The sequence below is a fragment of the Mustela erminea genome, chromosome 11 (genome assembly GCF_009829155.1).
Source record: "Mustela erminea isolate mMusErm1 chromosome 11, mMusErm1.Pri, whole genome shotgun sequence".
Lineage (NCBI taxonomy): Eukaryota > Metazoa > Chordata > Mammalia > Carnivora > Mustelidae > Mustela > Mustela erminea.
This window is the reverse complement of record NC_045624.1, coordinates 46,287,847-46,312,599: the sequence shown is the minus strand read 5'-3', so window position 1 is coordinate 46,312,599 and position 24,753 is coordinate 46,287,847. Positions and strand designations below refer to the sequence as shown.

Here is a 24,753-nt window from a genome sequence, read left to right as displayed (position 1 = left end):
CTGTGTGATCAGCATCTGTAAGATGAAAATAGTAGTGTCCACATCGTGGTAGTGCCATGAGAAGTAGACATAATTTTGGTGAAAGACTTTGCATTTTGTTCTCATTATCATTAACAGCAACAGTAATCATTGTCATACTAAACATGGAGACTATAGCAAATTCAGCCCCAAAAGAGATGCAGAGGCAGTTTCACAAAATAAACATCTTGCCGGTCATGCTAGATTCCACTAATTTGAAGTACAGCACAGCTGGTATGCGTCCCTAGAGAACCTTGTCATTATAAGCTTGAGCCTGTGGCAGAACTACTTTCTCCAACAGGCTTGGGCACCAATCACTCCAGGCTGTCCCAGCTGTCCCCTGTCCCCAGAGCATGTGTAGTTGCCCCACCCTCTGCAGAGCTCTGGTGTTCAAGGTCCATGTAAATGATTCCACAAGAGAGGACTGGTCTTAGCTGAAGGCCAAGGGAAGGAGAGCTCAGTTCTACTGAGGCTTCTGTGCCCCTCCTGTCTGTGCTTCACTCTTCTTGGTTTTGCTGTACCTTCTGCCTCCCCATCCCAGCTAGTGATTCTTTTCTGCTACGACTATAGCCTAAAGAATAGTAGAAAATTTTGAGGCTAAGGCATTGTGATAGGAAAAGACAGTTACCTGAAAGAAGATAGAAATCAGAACAGAAATGTATATAATAGACCCATGTTAACACATATACGACATATCTAACATGATATGTGTGATAGAATATAAAGAGAGATCCAGACATTTGCTCTGAACAGTTATCAGAAAACAAAAGAGTAAAACTCCTAAAAGTCACATTTTCCTGCACAAAGATAGGAGAGATCCACAGAATCACCAGCTGCTTTCCATGAAAATGGGCTACCTAACACTTGACCAGAAAAGACCAGGGGGCGCCAATCTGTCAATGAAACAGCAGTGAGTGTTGGCTCGTCCTCTCGTTGAACCGGTCATCAGTCACAGAGCATCTGCAGGGTGCCAGCCACTGCGGGAGGCATGGCAGTCTTCGCTTCTGAGGAGCTCCTCATCCAGAGGCATCATTCAGAAGATTTTTTTAGAGACTGCTTATATCTCCCAACTCAGGGATTCTAGAATTCTGTATCTCTATGTTCAGGGCTGACAAGTAGCAGGTAAGCCCTCAGCTATTAAAATACTGAAACATTGTTGGTTACAAAAATACTAAAATGTTTCCATCCTGGTTGGTAAACAGCCACTGTGTCAGCAACTTTAATAAAGGACTTAATGAGAGGACACGTGGGCTCTAGAGGGGGAGTGGGAGAGCCTTACTGTTTTAAAGACTCTTTGCTGTTGATGCTCCTTACTTTAGGTAGTAACTGCAGAATTTTTCCTTGGAAGTAATTTTTCTTTTTTAATGGGAAAACGCTTTAGTAGACTTTAGGCTTACACTTCACCCAGGTAGGAGTGGTTTGGACAGAACAAGGCTAAAATTTCTCTATGGAAAAAAGCTACCTTCCTTGGACAGGGAGGCACATTTGTTGTGCTGTGGGTTCCTGGGGTTTCCTCCACTGGGTAAGAAGTAGCATGGGGGACCAAGGAGTGGGGACTCAGTGAGAGGAAAAGATGTGAGAAGCGGTGCTGGTTTGTAGGAAGCAGAGGCCAGGGATTTGCAAAAAGACCCACATGGGCCGGAAGAGAGGCAGTATCTGTGATGGTCATATGCTGAGACCCCACTGCTTTCTGCCTTTTTCCTTTCCAGCATGCAAAGGCCCCATGCCAACCTCCGATCTTCAGTCAATTCTGTTAGGCCAGCTGCGTTGCTTCGCAATCCCTGGGGATTTAGGAAGGCACTGGTGAGAGAAGTCTTCAGCTCGCAGGTGATGACAAGGATGCCAGGGGTAAACAGTGGGGAATCAGGAGCCACTGAGCCAAACAAGAAGGGATGGCGACAAGCAGAAGCTCCAGCGAAGAACGTCTAAGATGAGTGAGGGCTGAGGCACCATACTTGGATTTGAAAGGCTGGAAAATGTGTGGAAACGTGACATAATCCCCTTTTCTTGGTAACTATCAAATTGTAATAATCTTTAATAATTTATGTAGAAGGTAACCTGTTTTACATAACTTACCTAAAAATGAAATCTTCAGGAATATGTATTGGTCATGCACAAATACCAATAAACCATAACCCAAATCAGAAGACTCGCTTTTGTTTGTGTCAGCCAGTGGCCATCAAAGGACCCTTAGGGCCCCAGAGCAGCGTGGACCCACTGGACTCTACAGGGACAGCCAGCTGCCTGTTTTCTCCTCACCTCGTGGTCTTACAGACTGTTCCATGCTGACTTAAGGAGCCCTTGTGTTAACACAGGGGCTGACTACCAGTGCCCTTGAGGCACAGAACAGGACAACTGTTAGAGGTCAGTTATAATCGCAAAACTACAACATTTTTGTTCATTCTGATTACATAAAAAAACTGTGCTTTATAGTAATTCTGGAAAATATTAAACTTTACCAAGTAAGTTTTAACATTACCTGTAATTTTACCTCCTCAAATCACATTAATACATATGTGCATTTTCACCCCCTCAGGCTTTTGTCTATGCATTAAAAAAAAAACAGTATGATATATACAATTTTATATTGTTTTATTTTCACTTACCATATAATGAATGTTTCCATCATTAAAAATCCTTTAAAAATATAATTCGTAATTACTACATAATATTTTGGTATGAAATTTACTCAGCGGGTTCACCTGGGTGGCTCAGTTGGTTAAGCGTCTGCCTTTGGCTCAGGTCATGATGCTGGGGTCCTGGAATCCCTCTCCCTCTGCTGCTCCCCCTGCTTGTCCTCTCTACTGGCTCACTCTCTCTCTCTCAAATAAATAAATAAAAATCTAAAAAAAAGAAAAGAAAGGAAAAAAAGGAAATTTACTAAATGTAATAGACAATATATCTATTTCCGAGATTTTAGTATTATAAACACCCGAAAGAAAAATAGGCAAATGCCATGAACCAGGAGCTCAAAGAATTTGAAGTGCAAATGTCCTACAAACATGAAAAGATATCTCAACTTATTAATATTAAAGAACTGCAAATTAAACACAATAAGATATTATTTTTCCTTATAAATTGAAAAACATTTAAAATACTTGATAACCCCTCATGTTGAGGAGGACACAGAGAAATAAATATTCTCAAAAATAACATCTTCTAGGGCATTATGACCATTGCAGTACTGTTTGTAACATAGAAACTAGAAGCAACCCAGATGTCCATTAATAGAGGATTAATTCAATAAATTGTAGTAAGTTAATACAAAGAAATATTATGGAGTCTTTGGAAAAAATGCTATAGATTCTAAGATTATACACATGCCAACATGAAATATGTCCAGGAGGTATTGATGCTTTATAAAGTTAAAAATTAAAATGATACTACAAAATACTTTTTACTCCATACACTTATGGTGTTTAGCATGGGGGACTGATTAGTTTCTGAAAATGGGAGCTCCCACTGAATTAGCCGGTTATGCAGGTCATTGTAACCCTGTGCACAGGGGGTGACATTCTTATATTCAACACTGGCAATTGCTTCTCCCTGCTCCTTAAAGTCTTTGAAATAGTTGCACGATTCCAGCTACAGTTTATGCAATTGGAGGCCAATTCTTCCAGGTTAAGCTGTTGTTTGTGATGACCTTATGATGACCTTCCTAGTGTCAAGCGTTCCCACAGTCACCAATTGCCTATCAATCTTTATCCTCTGTTTCCTAGACCATTGTCATTAACAGTACCCATGGAGGCTCAACACTTTCATTTTAACTTCTAAGAAGCCTTTTGTGTCTTTGGGCCAGATGCAGAACCACAGATACCAGCAAACGTTTCAGCATTTACTGTAAGTGGTAAGCACCAGTAAACTCTTTGCTCGCCAAGAGTAGGTTAAAGTTTCTTCCAGAATTCAAAACAAATAGCAGAAAGAGAAGCCACAGGAGCACAAATAACATGGGTTGCCTAACAACCTGTAAGAGACCCGTGGAACTCTCATTGGCTAAGGGCAGTTGCAATAGGGAACATAAGCCCTCATTGGCCAAAAATGTGCAATTGAATCTGCTCTGCTGGCTTTCATTAGGGTGGGAACAGTACTATTGAGAAAATAGAAAAAATATGGCAGTAAACCGTAACAGTATATTAAGTGAATATGTATTTTGAATAATATTCAAGAAAGAAAAGATGGTATTTCAAATTACTATCATTTAGGTGAATTAAATGAGATGCTTCTATAAACCCATTTTTGTAAAAAAGAAAAAAGTATTGCATTAGTAATAATGCTAATATATGCAAGAAAACTATTTGAAGGAAATCATAGCAACCAATTAGCTATGTTTATTTCCAGACTACAGGAATACGAGACACTTTTAGTTTTTTCATTCTATACTGATGTGTGTACATGCATTCCTAGGATTTTGAGGTTGTGAGTTAAAAAAATATATATGTATCTAGACAAGCTGTCATTGATATGGAAAACAATAGGTATGCAAGAATTCAGAAAAGGTCTCAACTGAAACAATTCCTTAAAAAATGATGCTATGAGAGATCACCAATTGAGAACTCAAGAATAGAAACTCTTAATATGAAGAGGTGTGTGGTGGGGCATCTGGGTGGCTCAGTGGGTTGGGCCTCTGCCTTTGGCTCAGGTCATGATCCCAGGGTCCTGGAATTGAGCCCTGCCTCAGACTCTCTGCTCAGCAGGGAGCCTGCTTCCCCCTCTCTGCCTGCCTCTCTGCCTACCTGTGATTTCTCTCTGTCAAATAAATAAATAAAATCTTAAAAAAAAAAAAAGAAGTTAGTGGTGACCTTTGCAACCCATGAAATATAGGACTGAATCCACATAGTCATTGTACAAATTTGTTACAAACACAAAAGCCTAAATCAATTCTTCATAAAGAAGATATATAATTAAGAGATAATTTAATAACAACATCTTAGGTTTGAATTACCAGTATATATGAACAAATAAAACATAATGGAGAAGAAGATAAGATGAGATAAAATGGTAAAGAAATAGCATGTCTTGATAGAGTCAGTGTCAAAAAGCTCCATTTCAGTAAGGAAGTTAGTAATTCAGGAGATATAAATTAAGTAATACTGCTGTAATTGCTAAAACCCAAAGATGCTAGAGTAGATAAAAACAAGATATAGTTTGTATAGTAAAATGACCATAAAGAACAAAGAAGTATTAAAAAAAAGCATAAAACAGTATGATAGAAATAAAAGAAACTTGGATAATTGCAACAACAAATATAAATGAATTAGATTTCTACATGAAATAACAAAAACTGCTAGTTTGAAAATTTTTTTAAAGATTTTATTTATTTATTTGACAGAGAGAGAGAGAGATCACAAGTAGACAGAGAGGCAGGCGAGGGGTTGTGGCGGGGGGAAGCAGGCTTCCCACCAAGCAGAGAGCCCAATTCGGGGCTCAATCCTAGGACCCTGAGATTATGACCTGAGCCAAAGGCAGAGGCTTAATCCACTGAGCCAGCCAGGTGCCCCAGTTTGAAATTTTTTTTTAAGAAAGAGAGAGAGTGCAGGTGACAAAGGGAGAGAGAGAATCTTAAGCAGACTCCACACCCAGCACAGAGCCCCATGCAGGGCTTAGTCTCATGACCCTGAGATCATGACCTGAGCCAAAATCAAGAGTCAGATGCTTAAGGGACTCAGCCACCCAGGCTCCCTGACAAAAACTATTAGTTTGAGTTTTAAAATGCAATCACTGTTACTGCTTCTAAGAGACTCAATATAAAATGACACGGAAGAAAGAAAATTTTCTGAAACAACATTAACAGTACAGAGGAGGTAATATTTTGGATGCTGGTTGATGTTCATAGTCCCTGCCAAATTTCTCATACATCCTATGTATTTTCCTTTCCCGGCACTTCTGCCTTTCTGGCTATCTGACCTTATCTTGACTTTTGCTGTTGCTCACCACCTAATAATTGTGCAATAGAGAGATGGCTGCCTGAGTTTCTTCTTGATTAAGATTATTTTCCTTGAGTTGGAGGGCAAAGAGATGGGACACTACCCAAAGAAACTTCCTGCTTCATTTTAAGTTTGCTTGTTTACTTTCCCAAAGAGCAGAGCTCTAAGAGCCTTGTAGTTAGTGTGTATTTCTGTCATTCTGGCAATAGTGAGACTAGTATGCTTGGTTTGGGGTCATTTTCTAAGTTCATTTGTTCGTTCTTTTTTTTTTTTTTCTTTTGGTCTGGGTACCAAATTTCTTTAGTTGAAGGATGGGACAAATGAAAGAACTTAAGTAGATACTTCAGGATGGTCATTTCCTAAGTTTTAATGAGTAATGGAGCAAGGTGGTGTCAAGGATTTCTAGGGATTTTAAATCCACAGCTCTCTTCCTTTGTTTTGAAAGTCAACTGATCATCCCCTCATCTGACTTTCTTGTATCTGTCCTGTACCTCAACCCCAACCCCTAGCCCCAGCAGCTTCCACGTGCATTGGCATCCATGGACCTAGCAGTCACAGACTAAATATTGGTAGTTTCAGTCTTTCTTCAGCTGACCCCAATGACACACGACACATAGAAAACTATCATTTGACTGAGGCACAAATGGGAATTGTCTGCTGCTAGGCTGGTGTGTGGGAGCACTAACACGGCTACTGAATGCACTGGGTGATTGTCCAGCGCTCCCATCACTGTGACTTTGATGTCTACTATTCACTAATGGACACCCAGCATTTCTGGCTGAAATTACCTTCTTAGTTGTTTTTCTTCATGGAAAAAGAAACTGCCATTAAGTGAGAGAGATAAATTTTGGTGATAATTGAAATAGCCTATGATATGAAGTATGAGAACAGAATATATGAAGAAAACAAACTGCGTGAGAAAAAGAGAAGTTGACATAAATATCTTTTGTACGTGCCAAGTTAGGTATTACAGAAAATGTCAGGCCCAGCTACACACCAAGGGCCCAATACAGTGTGTTGCATGGATCAGTTAAGTTCCTGATTAGTTATTTTGAGTGGAGGTTATGGGAGCTCTAAGCATTTTGATTTAGCTCCACAGCTGAGGAACTAAGGCTGCAAAAAATAATGTGGGAAATGAGGAGTTTTTACCACTATTCTCATAGCTACCAATTACTGAGCCCTTGCTAGGTCCGTGGCATGTGTTAAACACATTATAATCCTCAAGATATATCCAACAGGTTTGTATTAGTTTGCATTATTATCTGCAGTTACACATAAAGAAACAAAGGCTCAAGCAAGTTAAGGGTCTTCCCAGGGTTGGCCAGCCTGCCTGGTGCGTGTGGAGTGGAAATTTGAGCTGTTCTAACCGTGACACCTCATGGCTCCCTTCCAGGGTACTAACAAGGCTCCTTAAACTGTACTCCTACTTAGTTATGGCAAAAGTCTGTAATGGGGGCTCCATTTTGTCTATAGGTCCAATAAGAGAGTGACATGTCACCCTTCCTAAGAGTAAGGTAGTTTGTCCTGTTCATACTACTTTGCAGCAGACCAAGAGAAGGAACCAGGCGACAACGGCTTGGATTATACACAGAGCAAAGTCTTTTGCTCTCCCTTATCCTATTACAGAACTGCACCCATTTGTTGGCCGTCAACACAGATGCTGAGCATTATATGGCTGGGAGCTCCCCAGGGTAAAACCATCTCATTTTATGGGTGAGAAAACTTGGGGACAGAAAGGCCTCAGGTCCAAGGCCACAAGATTGTTAGTGAAACAACCAAGACTAGAATTCAGGCCCCTTGGCTCTCACGGGGGGCTTATCCCACGGTCCCATGTGAATAGTTGTGAAAAGTAACCCCTTGCTCTTTTCTACCTTTGACATTTCCATAAAATCTGTGTGTCATGTTAACAGCTCATCGGCTCATTCTTCTTTGCATTTAGGGAACAACGTTCTACCAGGACTACTTTCCAGTCTCAGAAGAAGTCAACGAAAGCCATATAAATTGAGTCCACTATTTAAAATGAGACATGTGCAGGATAAAAAGAAATGTCTTATAAAACTCAGTAAAGAAGCACACACCTATAGCACACAGGGTGACTCAGAGGGTGTGGTGAGGAAGCAGAAACAGAAAACTGATAATCACCTGGCAGGCCAAACAAAGTGAATGCCATGGACTCTCTATTCTTCTTGCTCAGCGACAAAGACTAATAGGCATCTGGTGCTCAGAGGCTGGTATTTCATCCCCTGCAAGGAAGAGGTCAAGAACAGAAGAGCTGAGTACATGATGCTGAACACCCACGCCCTCTGCTGCCCTCCTTTCCACCCCTTGGCCCTGCTTTGGCAGAGTCCTTTGCTCTCTCTGTTGGAAATGGCCTCCATGCTCCATCTTTGACTACAAGTAGGGATTTGTCAGATTCATGCTGATTTGTCAAGTCAAATCAGGTGGTTACTACCTCTCTATATCTTACAGGACAAAGCCCAAGCTCTTTAGCTTAAGACCTGACATCATCCAGACCCCGGCCAGGATGACTGATCTCCATTTTCCCCACCATGAGTGCCCAACCCATTGGCTGGTCTTTTTGGTGTGCATCAAATATGCATTATACATTCCTATCTTTACTCCCACTACCTGAAATTCTCATTTCTTTCTCTTCCTCTTCTCCATGTTTCTCTGCCCTTCCCAAACCACCAAACTATTCATGACACATGCCTTGAGCTTCCCAGTACACCATGTTAGTGACCCTTGGGGCTGCCGCTGCTGGTGGAAACAGATAGACACACTGTGTGGCCCAATGCCAGACACTGTTCTACTAAATGATTCCCCCTGGATTATCCCATTCATTTACACAATAATGCCATGTGGTAAGCATTGATTTCTTGGTGGTGAGCAGTAGGAACTCTAACTCCAATTGGATTAACACAGGAAAAAGTTATTGTCCCACTTAAGTGAAAAGTCTAGGGACAGAGATGGCGCCAATGATGCCACCAGAAACCAGACTTTCTTTGTGTCTTGCCTCAGCTTCTACACAGTGGCTCCTTTGTAAGGCTGAGAGGGGATTCAGAGCTTCATGCTGTCGTCTCTCAACACCTAGTCCCATGGAAGGCAGTAGGAATCTTTGTCATGATGTCCCACAAAGGCCCCCTACTGCCTCCATGCTATGAAGAGCTGATTTGGCCAGTCATTTCGACCAGAGGAATGGGATTTTAGCCTGCCTTTGCTAAGTCTCATCACCTCCTCTAAGCATACATGCCAAAACTGGGGAAGAAATGCTTGTGTGAAAGGAAACACAGTCACTGGGAAGCCAAAAACCATACATGTGACATGGGAGTCCAGTGAAACATTTTAATAGTGAAAAAATTTCTGCACATTAAAAGTAAAATGGGTCCTACTTATCTAGACAACATGGGAAATATCTTTATTAGTAAGTCTGAATAACAGAAAACCATTTGGAGGTTGGCCACCAGCAAGTATTTTCTGAAAGCTATCTTTGGTTGGACCAGAAGATGAAAACCAAGAACTCACTTTCCAAGTCAATGCACAAACATTGTTTGAAAACGGTTAATATAAGACTGCATTTTATTGTTGGAACTAATGCAAAAATGGACTTAAAATTTGTTCATTTTTCTCTAAAGATTATTAAGCTGGTAGTCTGAGTAAGTTTGCTGTTTGTTATTAGTTCCAACTGACTCAGATATTGTGGTAGACAAGCATATGGTGGTTGCAAAGCAGATTTACATGCCTGGGTTTTGCTGCTTACTCTTGCTATGAGATAGCAGCTCTTTCTTCACTTCTTGGGTGCCCTTTAGCCTCCAACTAACTCAGCACCATAGCAATTCTTTTTTTTTTTTTTTTAATTTGACAGAGAGAGAGAGAGAGATCACAAGTAGGCAGAGAGGCAGGCGGGTAGGGGGGAATAAGACTCCCTGCTGAGCAGAGATTCCCAATTCGGGGCTGGATCCCAGGACCCTGAGATCATGACCTGAGCAGAAGGCAGAGGCTTAACCCACTGGGCCACCCAGGCGCACCCCAGACTGAGTCTTTTATCTCATCTACTTCTTACAGGTGCTCTGTGAAGCATGAAAATAACTTGGCTCCATCCAACAGACGGAGGAACTGAGGTTTGTCGAGATTATCAAAGTCCATTACCCAGGCCACTAGGCTAATACTCAAACCCAGACAGTTTGTCTTCAAGCTCCTTAACAAATACTTTAGAAAATGTGTTATTGACAACTAAGCAGTCTTTTGCAAAAATTAGCATGCACTAAAATAACAACATCAGGATAATGGTGAGGATAACAGGGAAGGAAAGAAGCACTTTGATTATTCATGCACTGGAACAGTGAGGCATGTTTCCCCCCAACCTCAGGAGAATAGGTACTTCATGCTCTTAGACTGAGTCAATTGCAAATATTTAGTTACATTCACATTTTCTAAGTGGCAAGTTGCCAGTTTGGCTCCCCTTTAGTTTTTCCCCCTCTGTGGACCAAGCAGTAAATGCCAAGCCCTCCTTCCCTCTCCCACTCCAACACAGAGGAGGTGAAATTTGCCAACGTGGAGGTCAGAAGCAGGAATGTTTACATCTTGCCTTAAATGGTTGCTGCCTCCTTCCCTATGCCTTCCTGCAGCCCCAGATTCAGACAAAGTGGGAGGGATGTGGGTAAGGAAGTCTAGGCAGCTGGCTACAGCTAGTCCTGTTTTTCTTGTTTTTGAGAAACAAGGCAACATCAGAAAGGACTCTAAGGGTCATCTGGGAGACCCTCTTGCTCAGTGCAGGACCCCTACCCCACCCATCCCCGGCATCTGGACAGGTCAGTATTTAATGTGTGCCTGACACCTCCCAGTGACAAACAGTTCCCTATCTTGAAGAATTAACCAGATCCTAAAAAGTGCTACTGTCCCATGAACAGCTTCTCCCTGAATGTCAGAGTGGAAAACCTCAGTGATGGATAACTTCGCCCATACTCCAAACTTCTCAGTAGCCCTGAGCTATGTTCCCCCTTATCCTACTTTTGCAAGTCAGGGAGAAGACACCTTTGACAGACAGAAGGTAAATGGGTGTGGTGCCAGCCTCTGCCCAGTTTTATGTATCTCCGGCATTCAGAAACTGGGCAGCCAGGAACATTCACCTGCTGCATGGACGCAGCCCTTAAAGCTTCTTGGTTTACAGAGGAAAGGACGGATCTCTTGGCTTCAACATAAGAGACAAAAATAAAGCCCTCCCCTTTTTAGTCAAATATTAACTCACTTCCCCTTTCCTTCTCCCAGTGTCAAGTAAACATTGAGGAAGTGTGATGCTGGTGAATTCCCAGGGGCTTTCAAGTGGCTGCTGCGGGAGTCTCTAAATGAGTGCCACCTGCTGGTTTGCTGGAGTATGATCGATCTACTGCCCAAGTTTCTCCCCAGTATCAAGGGCAGAAGGGGGTCGAGAAGATTAAGGTAATGCTCACTTGCTGTGCAGCCCATACGGTGCTGGGCAAGATAATGTTTGTCATTGTCTTGTTTAATCCTCACAACTTTGTGTTGGAGGTGGTATAATCTCTCTGAATGAGGCTCCAAGGGATTAAGCACCAACTGGGACTGGGACCCTAATCCTCACCTGTCCCACACCAAAGCCAATACCCTTTCCAAAACACACCCCAAGGAAACCACAAATCCACACAGATGTGGTTTACAGGATTCAGACATAAGAATTTAGTAGCAGTGACATTGACTTTATCATGATTTTGAGTGGACTTTCTAGTTTAGTTGTTGGGGGCAGGGTTGTTTTATTGGTTTTTCTTAGTTTAGAGTTTAGGTTAGAGTTTTTGATTTAGTATATCTTTAGTTTGGAAGAGGAAAATTTCATAAAGTTGAACAGTAACACACATTTTAGATAGGTGGCTTTCTGTTTCCATAGTCAAGACTGATAGAATTTATAAGATCCACTTCTGTTACTATTAAGACTATGCCTCCCCTAATTCTTCAGTTTTCAGATGGGAAGTGTGTTTACACTTCAGTTCCCACAATTGTGTTGAGTTCATTTTTTCATCAACAATAAAAAGAATGCACCACCTCCAGCATCGTGTTGAGACTACTAAGTTCCATTAAATGTCCACATTTCCTACAAAATAACTGACCAAAATCAAATTGGGAGCTGTTTTTGATGAAATATCATTGAAGTTTATTACATTTAAACAGCAGAATCCTCTCATGGAAATCCACAGAAACAGAACTGAAGGTAGCCTCAGAAGACCTTCCTCCAGATGTGTTGGTGGAGTCCAAGGTCACAGTGGTCGTTGAACTAACCCTGACATTCACTGGTCCAAGGGACTGGCCTGAGTTGCAAAGCAACACTTTTTTGTGTCACCTTTGACACAGAGTTGAAAGGTGCCATCATGGTTGCTCAAGGGCCTTCTTTGTCTCCACTGGCATCACACATACCAGCCCTGCAAGGTTCTCGGTATATATTTATGATTGTCCCTTCTCCCACTTTTGGGGGGAAGATTTCTCTTGTTATCATCAAGAGCAGAGCACCTTGGTTTTGTTTTGTTTGTTTGTTTGTTTGTTTGTTTGGAATGGAGATTCACTGTTGGTTGTGTGAAAAGCCCTTGTAGATGAACTTCTTTGGGGCTCCAAGTTTTCCAGGACTCCTACCCGAGTGATGAGAAGAGTCTCTGAGAGGACTTTTGGCATATAATGAAACGGAGGTTAGTGGGTCCTGTGAAATTCAGTCCTGATTTATTAATGATCCTGCAGTGCCTCATTTCAGATTAATTATGATATTTGAAACAAAGCACTCCAATTTCTCACTAAAGTATCACAAAGTGAGAGAGGGAATCCAAAGACAACAATCCAACCAACTCATCGAAGTCTGAAAAAAAAGTGTTTGCGGGAATGAACAGAAAGAAAATGCCCTCCACTTCCCCTTATCCTCTAGGCAATGACCACTGCTTGTTTACGTTGAGGACGCACGGAGACAGGTGCATCTACCTGAACACCTGGTATGTCACCAGCTGGTCGGGAAGTCCTTGAGCAACTTTTGCCTCCACATGCAGAAGTGGCAGCGAGAGAGAGAGAGAGAGAGAGAGAGAGAGAGAGAGAGAAGAGGAAGAACAGAAACAGGTGGGAGACGGGGGGGAATGGAGAGAGGAATAGAGAGGCGTCTCCCACCTGAGTAGTTAGGAAGGAAGGAAAGAGGAGAGGAGAGGAAAGTAGTTAACAGAAGAGGATGGGAAATACTGGGGAGAGAGAGAGAGCTGAGAAAGACAAAGGGGAACGGAGAAACAAGAAGAGAGCCAAGGCCCATGACATCCATTCTTCCAGCCTTACTTGACCAACAGTCTCCTGAGGAGAGGGCAGGGCGGCGCCCTAATTGCATAGTAATGAGGCCAGAGGCTTAAAGTCTCTGTGTGCAAGGCTGGGCTGTCTCTAGTTTCACAGTCTGGCTGGCCAGGCCTGGCCACTTGGGGGTCTCTGAGACAGGCAGGTCACCTGGCACCCGCTGTTCCCTTACTCTGTCTGCATGCAGGATGGACAGTCTGTGGGAACGCAGTAGAAAACCCCCCGGGGAGTGGACGTGGCTTCCCACAACACTGTCAATGTCATGAGAACCTCCGCGTGAGTGTCGGGTGTCCAGCCCTTGGGAGGACCGCAAAGAGGGGGAAACACAATGGTGAGGTTGGCCAAAGGGAAGCCTCTGTGATTTGCCGTTTCTGTTTTCTCCCAGGCGGTGAGAACTCCTTTCCCCTTTTCAATTTGCTTTGTCCAGATTGGGACAGGTGCTGCTCCGTGCAGCTGTGCGTGGAAACAAGAACTTTTCTTCTTCTTTTTGCTTCCCATGCCCTCCCCCCAACAATTTAAAAGAAAGTTTGACCCCAGCCTTTGAGAAGTTTATAGAAACCCCAAGTTGACTGCGAATCAGAGAAAACAGGACATTAAAAAGGAGAGAGGTTAATTAGAAAGAGAAAGAGATTTTTGGAAGGGTCAGGAGACACTGGCTACTTGCATTTCTAGTACCAGCTTTAGCCACCTTGAAAATGAAGCAAAAATTGAAGGGGTACATTTTCCTTCATCTGTGTCTCCTGTGTGCACAAAATCTCCAGCCACTATCCCATCAGAATCATGAGGTTCCCAAACTGAAAGAGATCTGAGATCATTTATTCGAATCTTGTCATTTTCAAGATTTAACAAATGAAGCCAGTGAATTAAATCCCCTGTCCCAGACTGACCAGCTTCCCCGTGATGCTGCCGATGGCCTGGGATGCTCCTTGAGTTGCACCAACCCATGCAGCTGAATGGGTCCCTGTGCCAGGGACAATGGCATTGAATTTCTACAGAGACCACTTCCTGCATTTGATACAGGCAAAGGGAAGAAGGAGAGGCTGGCCTATTCACCATTTTTTTTTTTTTTAACAGAAGAACATCATGAGAATCTGCCCGCACTTTTGTAGTTGAACAGTATTATTTTACCCAGCACTGTATTTGGTGCTGATGGAGGGACAAAGTGAAAACAGCAGGTATCCCATGCTCTGTAGACCCCTTGATAGCAAAGAAAATACTAGCACCACTTTCTGCAGGATCTGACCTTGGGGAAGGCACCTAACATTTCCTCATCTGTAAAATGAGGCCACTGGAATTCCTGTGTGGGCTGGACTTCTTTAAATTAACATTAAACCAGGACACGGAACTGTAACTCTTATGTAAATACTAAACATTTAGTCTTGGTGTTGTTAATGTGTATCAGTGTTGTGATACACATTTACGTCCTGTGACCAATAAATGTTCGTGGAATAGGGGAAATGAATGCATTTTCAAATTCCTAAGGCCAAGTCATTCCAAATCTACTCTCTTGCTTTTAGAGATGTTGAATATAACTAGTGTTCTGCTTTCAGAGTATGCTCATGGGACAGTTTGACATCTGGCAAAAACTCATAAATGTTAGAGGATGAGGTCAATGCAGCCTCCACTGACTCCTTTTCCACTGGAAACCAAAGCTGAAGTCATGAAAATGAATTATAAGGTCCCACACGATCTGCGGTGCCTCCACACTGACCTCTTAGCCTGTGGTTCCTCCCGTGCACTCATGCTGTTCAAGTCAGTCTGGCTCCTTGGGCATGCCAAGCAGGATTCCACCACAGGGCCTTTGCACTTGCTGTTCCCTCTGCCAGAAATTCTGTTTCCCCATTTGCTCTTCTCCCTCACCTTCAAATGTCACTACATCAGTTATGCCTCCCAGAACATAATATTTAAGATGGTTCCACCTTATCCCTGCCCCTGGCACTTTATTTTCAGTTGTGGGTCTCATCTCCATCTGACAGACTATATATTTAACTTATTTATTTTTTCGATTGTCCCTCCTGCCCTCATCTCACTAGACGACAAAGAATTTTGTCCATTTTGTCACTGCCATTTCCTAAGTACCCAGATCAATGATTAGCACACAGTGGTCACTTATATATATTTGTATAATTAATGAAACAAGTAATTAAATACTACTTTTATGTCTCACTCATATCTTTAAGTGATCTGGCTGATAAATAAATAAATAAATAAGGCTATCATTTACTAAGCACTTCCTAGGTGTTTTTTCTAAGTACTTTCCATGTGTTCATTTATCCCTTAAGACTTATGAATTGAGAGCGCTATGAATTAAGGTGTGTTATTTCCATCTTCTTGGCTGGTCCCTCTAAACATTAGTGGGCCTTAGGATCAGTCTCCGAGGTAGGAGGGAGCTGCCATCAGGGCCATGTTATGACTCTCATGGGCTCCCTCCTCCATTAAAAAGTTGTTAAAGATGGGATGGGGTGGCTCAGTCAGTTAGGCATCTGCCTTCGGCTCAGTTCATGATGCCGAAGGTCATGAGATGACCTCATGGGTCCCGAGATGAAGTCCCATATCGGGCTCTCTGCTCAGTGGGGAGCCCATTTCTCCCTCTGCCTGCCACTCCCCTGCTTATGCTCTCTCTCTCTCTGACAAATGAATAAAATCTTTTTTTTAAAAAAAAATGTTGTTAAAGATGATATTTTATTACCATGTCAATGTAACTTTTTTCTTCAGATTTTAAAAGAAATTTAAAATTTCTTTTATTTAAATTGTATTTAAAATTTTAAATTGATATTAAATTTAAATTTAATTCAAATTTTAAATTTTAGTTCATAGATTTTCTTTAGATCCTAAAGAAGATTAAAACTTTTTGGTGGGCCCCTAAAAGTGTTGTGAGCTGTGGGCACTGTGCATAACAGAAAAGTTGGCCCGGGGTGTGACCCAAGCCTGTCGGAAAGGAAAATCAGCCTAATCACTTCCTATGAGTGAATAACCAGGAGTAGAAATTATGCATTTAGCTCTTAGTGCTGTCATTGATTTTCCAATAGTTTCAAGCAAGCGAGTTATTCTTTCTGGGTCTCAGTTCCCTGATATGTGAAAAAAAGGATATCTAACTCAGTCCTCACTTAAAACCTGCTTCTAGGATCCTAAATATTAAAAATTCATTCAACTACAGTTTGTTCTGTACCAGGTACCGTGTGAAAGATGAGGAAATCTGAGATAAATCCCATACAGCCCCTAACCTCGGTGTGCTACTAAATTCCCACAAAAGAACACTCATTAAACATGCAAAAAAATAGGAGATTCCTGAAAAGGTCCTTGCTTTTTGTCTTTTTTTATATTATTCTTTCAAATATATCTATCCAGGGGATGGCTTATAAGCACAAAGGTTTAGTTACAAACATAAGTTCTGAAGAAATCCTGCATTTCCAGTGGGAGATTTCTATCAACAATTCAAGCGAGACGTCCTGCAATGTATGTGTGTCTCAATTGCTCCTGAATGTATCCCCATGTCAGTGCATGCCACTTTGAACTTTTCTTGGACTCCACTTCAAGAACTAAGTTGGCAATGGGGGTGGTGGGCATATATAAAATGGCCTGATTACAGGAAAGACCCCTCCCCAAGAAACATCTCCTGCTAACCTTCTACCCATGCTTGATGACCTCCTGCTGACTGTTCCTTCCTTCAGGTTAAATGTTGCCTTTCTCCTAAAGATCTCTTTAAATTTTCAAAAACTCCCTTTGCTTATGAAGTCAAATGGATTTCCACTGGGGCAATGCAGGCACTAGGAATCAGGTAAAGAGAACAAGACTGAAAGAGGAGAAAGTACATGGGAGGAATCCTCAAGACAACCTCCTACCCCACTCAACTACCATTACAAGTTTCCCTAATCTTGAGAGAAATTCCTTGCCAGTCAGTCCATAAATATTTATCTAGTAACTCCTGTGCTGAAAGCCTGGGCTGTGAGGGAAGTGTCTGTGTCATTTTCGATTAAAACTCTGCTGCCAGTATCACCAGTAACAAACTAATTCAAGTGTCATCCGTAATACGTTGTTCTGTTTTTAGAAATGTACAATGGATGCACTTCCTTCCCCGTTTCGATTCTGATTTGGTTCTGGCAACCATGGCCTCAGAAGCAGTTGGAGTAACACCACTCAATTTCCTAAATAGGCAAGATCTTGAACCGTATTCATGGTGAACTCTTTCATTATCCTCATTTTCTATTCAATTATGTTTCCTTTGATAACTGATCCCTTTTAAACTAATAACTTGAATACATCAATCACTCATTTTAAAGTTATTCCTTTGTCTGCCCACTAGTCCCTCCTTTCTTGACTCCTAGAGATACAATAGGATGTTGTTGATCCACTTCTGATAGTTTCATTACACATTTCTTTCACTAGGATTAGATGTTGAAACTTTTACCCCAAAAAAAAAAAATAGTATTTCTCATCAAAAGAGTTGTATAACCTTACCACTACAAGAATATACATTGAGCTCTTTCTCCTTAATATAATGATTCTTCATATTTCTCTATGCTCTTCTCGATTTTCACACCTGTGCATACTTCTTACTTCTGTAAACCCAGCTTCCCAGGTCATACAGGACTGGGCAGATAATTCAGAGGGTGTGACTTACTTTTATAATCATATCCCTGATTTTGAGCTTCTTCCCATTCCAATCCCTCCCCAGCAGAATCACTAGATACTCCAGCCCTTCTCCCTAACTCCGTTTGGTCTCTGAGAAAGGTCCAGGAGTGAAGTTGACCTGTGCATGGGCTGCCATAGGGCTGGTGACACCAATATTTTTTCTCTTGGTCTGATAATTATGATGGGGAGCATATAATGAGACTTCCCTGCTATTGGGGGGCTCACTGACTGTTGAATAAGACCAACATCTAAAGAGGTAAGTACAGTCAATAAGGGAAGGTCTAAGACCACATACTAGAACAAAGCAATGACATAAGCAGAGGATGGGAGAAGGAGATAATGGCTTGGGGATGAGGGAAGGCTGAATAGAGGCACTAGGTCATTGAATAGACCCTAATCAAAAGGATACACTGAGAAAGACCACTTTCAATAGTTAGGGTCAATAGGTCAATAGTTGCCAATCCTCTTTGAACATTAAAATTACCTGGAGAGTTTAAAAAACAAAAACAAAAACAGAAACAAAAAAACCACTGGCAGCAGGATCTCTAGGGTTTCTGATTTAATTGGCTTGGGTTGGGGCCCAGACAAGGACATTTAAAAATGTTCCCCACAGTTACATTAGTGTGTTCACTTTTTGAAAATTCATTGAGATTTGTAAGATTTGTACACTTTTCATATCCATTTTATGTGTCAATAAAAATGTTTAAGAAAATGAAAAAAAAAGTTCCCTAGGGAAGGGTAAAATGAAGCTTGTGGTGCTGGATTAGAGTTGAAGATATTAGTGTGAATTTGTGTTTATTTTCCTATATTTAGATAGAAACACACAGAAATATAGGTATGTGTGTATTCTTGGGTTATTATGCATCCATTTTCTAGATCTGTCCATTGAGAGGGCCTAGAAGCCAGGACACCCCAGTAATAATGAACACACCTAACAAAGGACCTTAGGTTCTAAACGCCATTCTCCAATAAAAGGAAACAGGCTCCCCAGAGAAATGATGAATTCTAAATCCTGAAGTGGGGAAAATACAAGATAAACCCGGAGCATATTTGTAGCACCAGAATAAGAAAGTGTTGTATAAAAAAAAAAAAGTGGGTGTGGAAGGTGAGGGGAGCATGTCCAAAGAACAAAGGGACCAGCCTGAAGGCACCCCCAGAGGCCACAGCTGGAATAATTTGAGCAACAAAATAAAGATAGTATTAGTTTATGCCCCAATATATGGATAAATACGAGTGAATAATTAAATAAGGAGGGAGAAAGGGAAAATCTTCCTTGCATAAAAAAGTCCAGTTAATAAATACAAAAGAAATGAGAAATACAGAAAATCACTTGGAGAACACCAGAGTAACAATTGCTGGGGGTAAGACCCACAGATAGATGTTGAAATCAGTGGGGAAAACTGGATATTTGCATATCCTCAAAGTAATCCCTCAAAATATTTCTTATTGTGGTGGTTTTAATTTATGTTCACATTTTTCATGTATTTTTCCCTCTATGGACTGAGGCTTAATTCCCTTCCTGTGAATGGAGGCTGGACTTAGTGACTCTTTGATTAGAGAGAAAAACAGTGACTATACAGTGGAGGAAGCTGGCGGCATCACCTTGACTGGGCGATCAAGGTTAACATCACCAGAAATAAGTCATATTGCTATCACATGTCCCCTGATATGAAGCAACAAGAAGGACACACAACCTCTGTGTTAGTCTTCCCTAAGTCCACAACCCCAGTTGAATGATGAGAAAATATCAAACAAGCCAGAGGAACTTTCTACAAAATACCTGGCTAGTGCTCTTTCCAAGTGTCAGGCTCCAAAAAAAACAAAGACAGAAGTTTTTGCAGATTGGAGGAGACCAGGGAGACATGTTGCATAAATACGATGTGATTTCCTAGTTTGGATCTTTGAACAGACAAAGGCCATTAGTAGAAAACGGGCAAAATCCAAATGAAGTCTGTATTGAGTTACTAATGAGTCTATGTTGACTTTTTAGTTTTGATAAATGTACTGTAGTAACATAAGATGTTAACACTGGGGGAGCTTGTGAAGGGCATATAAGAACTTTATGTCCTATCTCCATAACTCTTCCATAAATCTAAGATCAATTAAAAATTTAAAAATTTGAAATATAAATAAGTAAAATTTTTTTCAGTGTTCTCCATGTGATGTTCATGAGTGGTCAGGGTGGACAAGCCCTTACTCTAGACAAAGGCAGAAACTTCAGCTGAATCACAAAGTGATAAAATATGAACCAAGGGAGGGAAATGCAATAAGGGATGGTGGAGAATGAGGAGAGGGAGGTAGTTGGGTCAGATTATAGTCTCTTTACCATGCCCGATAAGAGATCAGTCCTTTACATTGTAGGCCTTGGGAAACCATTTTTTTTTTTTCAAAGATTTCATTTATTTATTGGAGAGAGAGAGAGAGCATGAAGGGAAGAATGACAGGCAGAGGGAGAAGCAGGCTCCCCACTAAGCAAGGATCCGGATGTGGGGCTCGATCCCAGGACCCTGAGCTCATGACTCAAGTGGAAGGCAGACACTTAACTGACTGAGCCACCCAGGCATGCCACCATATTTTGTAAGCAGAGTGAACTTAGAAGTTGTATTTGAGGTTAGTTTTAGATAATCCAACTGTCACTTAAGTGCTTTATAACAATAGCAATTACTGAAAAATATCTTACAAATTTATTATTTGAAGGATGTGGAATTTTGTGTGGATGCCATACAAAAGAAATTTTTTTAATGTCCCTGTGCTTTCCTTTGTGCATTTCTGCCTTATGCCCCACACTCCCTAGTTAGGCTTCCTAGGCAGGAGCTGGGAAGAGCTGGGATTGAATAGCAGAAATGCAATGGGAAAGTAAGAGTTAAAGGTAAGCTTCCAACATGCAATGTGGAATTTTGCAGGAAGTAATTTGCAAATTAGGCTGAGTCAAGCCTGATGGAGTTCCTTGCAACTGAACTCCAGATCAGAAAGAAAGAAAAAAGGCAAGTTCAGCCCTCCAGCCTCAGGAGTGACCCTTCAGTGGTTTTAAATTTCTCCAGAAATACATCTTTATTAGAGGTGACACCTTCCTCAGAATCTTCAGGACAATGTCCCTATGGGAAGGGACAGGCAGGATTCTCTGGTCAGTGACCCTGAGCTCAGGTTGCCCAGAGTGGGCTCACTGGGACCAGGCAATTCAGCTTCTGGAATTAACAAGGGCTCCCTTTCCTCTAGCAGCTTGAAACCTGTTTCTTCAAGGTTGCTGAAAGCTTATGGTTGGTGATTTCAGACAACTCCCAGCCGAGTTGGGTGCCACCCAGAGGGCTTTGTGCCTGTGTTCCGAGAGCTTATTACCTATATGCAAGGTGTCCTCATCTTTGTACTGTAAGAAAAAAGACACCCATGAGGACAGAGGATCTCCCCTAAAAACAAACTCACAGCTGTGTTTGTCTGGCTCTGTCTAGTTGATAAAAAATATCCCTCAAAAGGGGACCTCAGTGGCTCAGTCAGTTGCATGTCAACTTTTGATTTTGGCTCAGGGACACAAGATGGAGCCCTGCATGGAGCCCTTGCTCAGTGGGAATTCTGTTTGAGATTCTCTCCCTCTCACTCTGCCTGTCCCCCTTCATGTGCATGCTTGTTCTCTTTCTCTCCTTCTCAAACAAATAAATCTTTAAAATATATGTATCCATCAGTGGAAAAGGGGGAGTAGCAAGATGGCAGAGGAGTAGGAGACCTGGGTATTGTTGGTCCCAGGAGTTCAGCTAGATAGTTATCAAACCATTCTGAACACCTAGAAACTCAACAGGAGATTGAAGAGAAGTAGAGCAGCAATTCTAGAAACAGAAAAGCGACCACACTCTGGAAGGCAGGATGTGTGGAGAAGTGAATCTGAGCCAACATATGGGAAGACCACGGCAGGAGGGGCTGGCTCCCAACACATTGTAGAGCAGCGGCACACAAAATCAGAACTTTTAGAAGTTGGCTCCACTGAGGGACATCACTCCAGAGGCTAAGGAGGGGCTGGAGCCCTCTAGAGACAGTGTGGTCTCAGGACCTGTGGGGTCACAAAAAGACTGGGGGTGTCTAAGTGTGGCAGAGTCCCCATGTATCAGAGTGGGGAAGCTGGCTACAGAGGCGAGCCAAGAAGTGGGCGCTCAGCTCAGAATAACCTTAAACCATGATCCGAGGTACAGTCAGACCACAGTTCTTTGAATAGGGACCCCACAAGTGGCAGATCTGGTGAGACTCACCTTCCTTCTTCAGGAGGAGAGGTGCGGGAATGCACTGCAGGAATCTGCTGGGTTTGGACACTCCACACAGGGCCATGCACCAGAGATAGAAATGCACACTCACAGGCGGGGTGAGCACAGAGCGTGACCAGAGACCAGGGAGATGGAAGGGACTGACTGCTTTCCTCTGAGGGCGCACTGAGGAGTGGGGCCCTGAGCTCTCCGCTCCAACTGGCTGGAAATTGGGAGGTTGCCATCTTTGTTTCCCGTCCTCCAGAGCTCTACAGAAAGCGTTCAGGGAACAAAACCTCCCGAGAGTGAACCCGAGCAGATTACTTAGCCTGGCCCCTAGCAAGGGTGGTGCAGTTCCGCCCCCGGCAAAGATATTTGAGAATCATGGCAACAGACCCCTCCCCCAGAAGATCAGCAAGAACATCAAGCCAAGACCAAGTTCACTGATCAGTGAGAACTGCAGCACTTCAGAGCTAGGGGAAGGCAACACACAGAATTCATGGCTTTTTTCCCATGATTCTTTAGTCTTTCAAAGTTAAATTTTTTTAATTTTATTTTTTCTTATTCTATTTTTAAAATTTTTTCCTCTTTCCTATTTTAACCTTGTTAAACTACCTTATCAATACCTTTTTAAAAATCTTTTTAAATTTTCATTGTTATACTCATATTCTATCCCTTCATTGCATATAACATTATTTTTTGTATATGTATAGGTTTCTCTATTTAAGATTTTGGGATACAGTGTCTTCTAACGGATCAAAATATACCCTAAATCTAGTGCATGGCTTTGTTCTAGTCTCCAACCTGATCACATTCCTTCCCCCACCTTTTTTGTTTGTTTGTTTCCTTTTTTCAACCAACTTCTTATCAATTCCTTTTTTAGAATCCTTTTAAATTTGCATCTTTACAGTCATATTCCATCCCTTCATTGTGTTTACCTTTATTTTTATATATATATATGAGTTTTTTTGTGTATATATATGAGTTTTTTTTGTTCATTAAAATTTTGTGAGGCAGTTTCTTCTAACAGTCCAAAGTACACCCAAAATCAATTGTATGGCTCTGTTCTATTCATCAGCCATATATATAAAATTTTTTTCCTCCTTTCTTCACCCCCTACCCCCAATTTCAGGTCTCTTCCAACTCGGTTAGTGTGTATTTTTCTGGGGTCATTGCTATCCTTTTAGTATTTTGTTCTCTCATTCATCTAGTGTTATCTAATAAAATGATAAGGCAAAAAAACGCACTTCAAAAAAAGAACAAGAGGGAGTAACGATAGCTAGGGACCTAATCAATACAGACATTAGTAAGATGTCAGAACTAGAGTTCAGAATGACAGTTATAAAAATGATAGCTGAGCTTGAAAAAAGCATAGAAGATATGAGTGAATCCCTTTCTGGAGAAATAAAGGAATGAAAATCTAACCAAGTTGAAATTTTAAAAGCTATTAATGAGGTCCAATCAAAAATGAAGGCTCTTACTGCTAGGATAAATGAGGCAGAGACAGAATTAGTGATATAGAAGACCAAATGTTGAAGAATAAAAGAAGCTGAGAAAAAGAGAGATAAACTACTGTACCACGAGGGGAGAATACAAGAGATAAGTGGTACCATAAGATGAAACAATATTTGAATAATTGGGATCCCAGAAGACGTAGAAAGAGAAAGAGGGGCAGAAGGTATATTGGACTTATCAAAAAGAGAAGAAAAAGGACCTAAATTAATAAAATCATGAATGAAAAAGGAGAGATCACAACCAACACCAAAGAAATACAAACACTTATAAGAACATTTACAAGCAACTACATGCCAGCACATTTGACAACCTGGAAGAAATGGATGCATTCCTAGAGACATATAAACTACCAAAACTGAACCAGGAATGAATAGAAAACCTGAATAGGCCCATAACCGGTAAGGAGATTGAAGCAGTCATCAAAAATCTTCCAACAAACAAGAGCCCAGGGCCAGATGGCTTCCCAGGGGAATTCTACCAAACATTTAAAGTAGAATTAATACCTATTCTCTTGAAAATGTTTCAAAAAAAAAAAAAAAAAGAAATGGAAGGAAAACTTCCAATCTTATTTTATGAGGCCAGCATTACCTTGATCCCAAAACCAGACAAAGACCCCATCAAAAAGAATTACAATACAATATCCCTGATGAACATGGATGCAAACATTCTCACCACAATACTAGCCAAGAGGATCCAACAGTACATTAAAAGAATTATTCACTACGACCAAGTGGGATTTATTCCTGGCCTGCAAGGTTGGTTCAACATCTGCAAATCAATCAATGTGATACAATACATTAATAAAAGAAAGAACAATAACCATATGATACTCTCATAGATGCTGAGAAAGTATTTGACAAAGTACAACATCCTTTCTTGATCAAAACTCTTCACAGTGTATGCATAGAGGGTACATACCTCAATGTCATCAAATCCATCTATGAAAAACCCACAGTGAATATCATTCTCAATGGGGAAAAACTGAGAGCTTTTCTGCTAATGTCAGGAACATGGCAGGGATGTCCATTACCACCCCCTGCTATTCAGCATAGTACTAGAAGTCCTAGCCTCAGCAATCAGACAACAAAAAAAAATAAAAGCCATTCGAATCAGCAAAG

General features: G+C 41.4%; 1 long non-coding RNA gene across 2 annotated transcripts in view; it reads right to left on the bottom strand.

The window, feature by feature from the left end:
- The window catches only part of LOC116569099, an 83,065-nt gene that overhangs the window by 7,319 nt on the left and 50,993 nt on the right, over positions 1-24,753 (bottom strand). Inside the window, exons 3-4 of one of the 2 annotated variants that reach the window (XR_004276852.1) lie at positions 8,085-8,185; positions 2,824-2,861 (exon numbers count right to left, since the gene is read on the bottom strand). This is a non-coding gene — a long non-coding RNA (uncharacterized LOC116569099). Of the gene's footprint in view, positions 1-2,823; positions 2,862-8,084; positions 8,186-24,753 lie in introns of those variants that run through there. The other variant, XR_004276853.1, reaches the window with a different exon arrangement.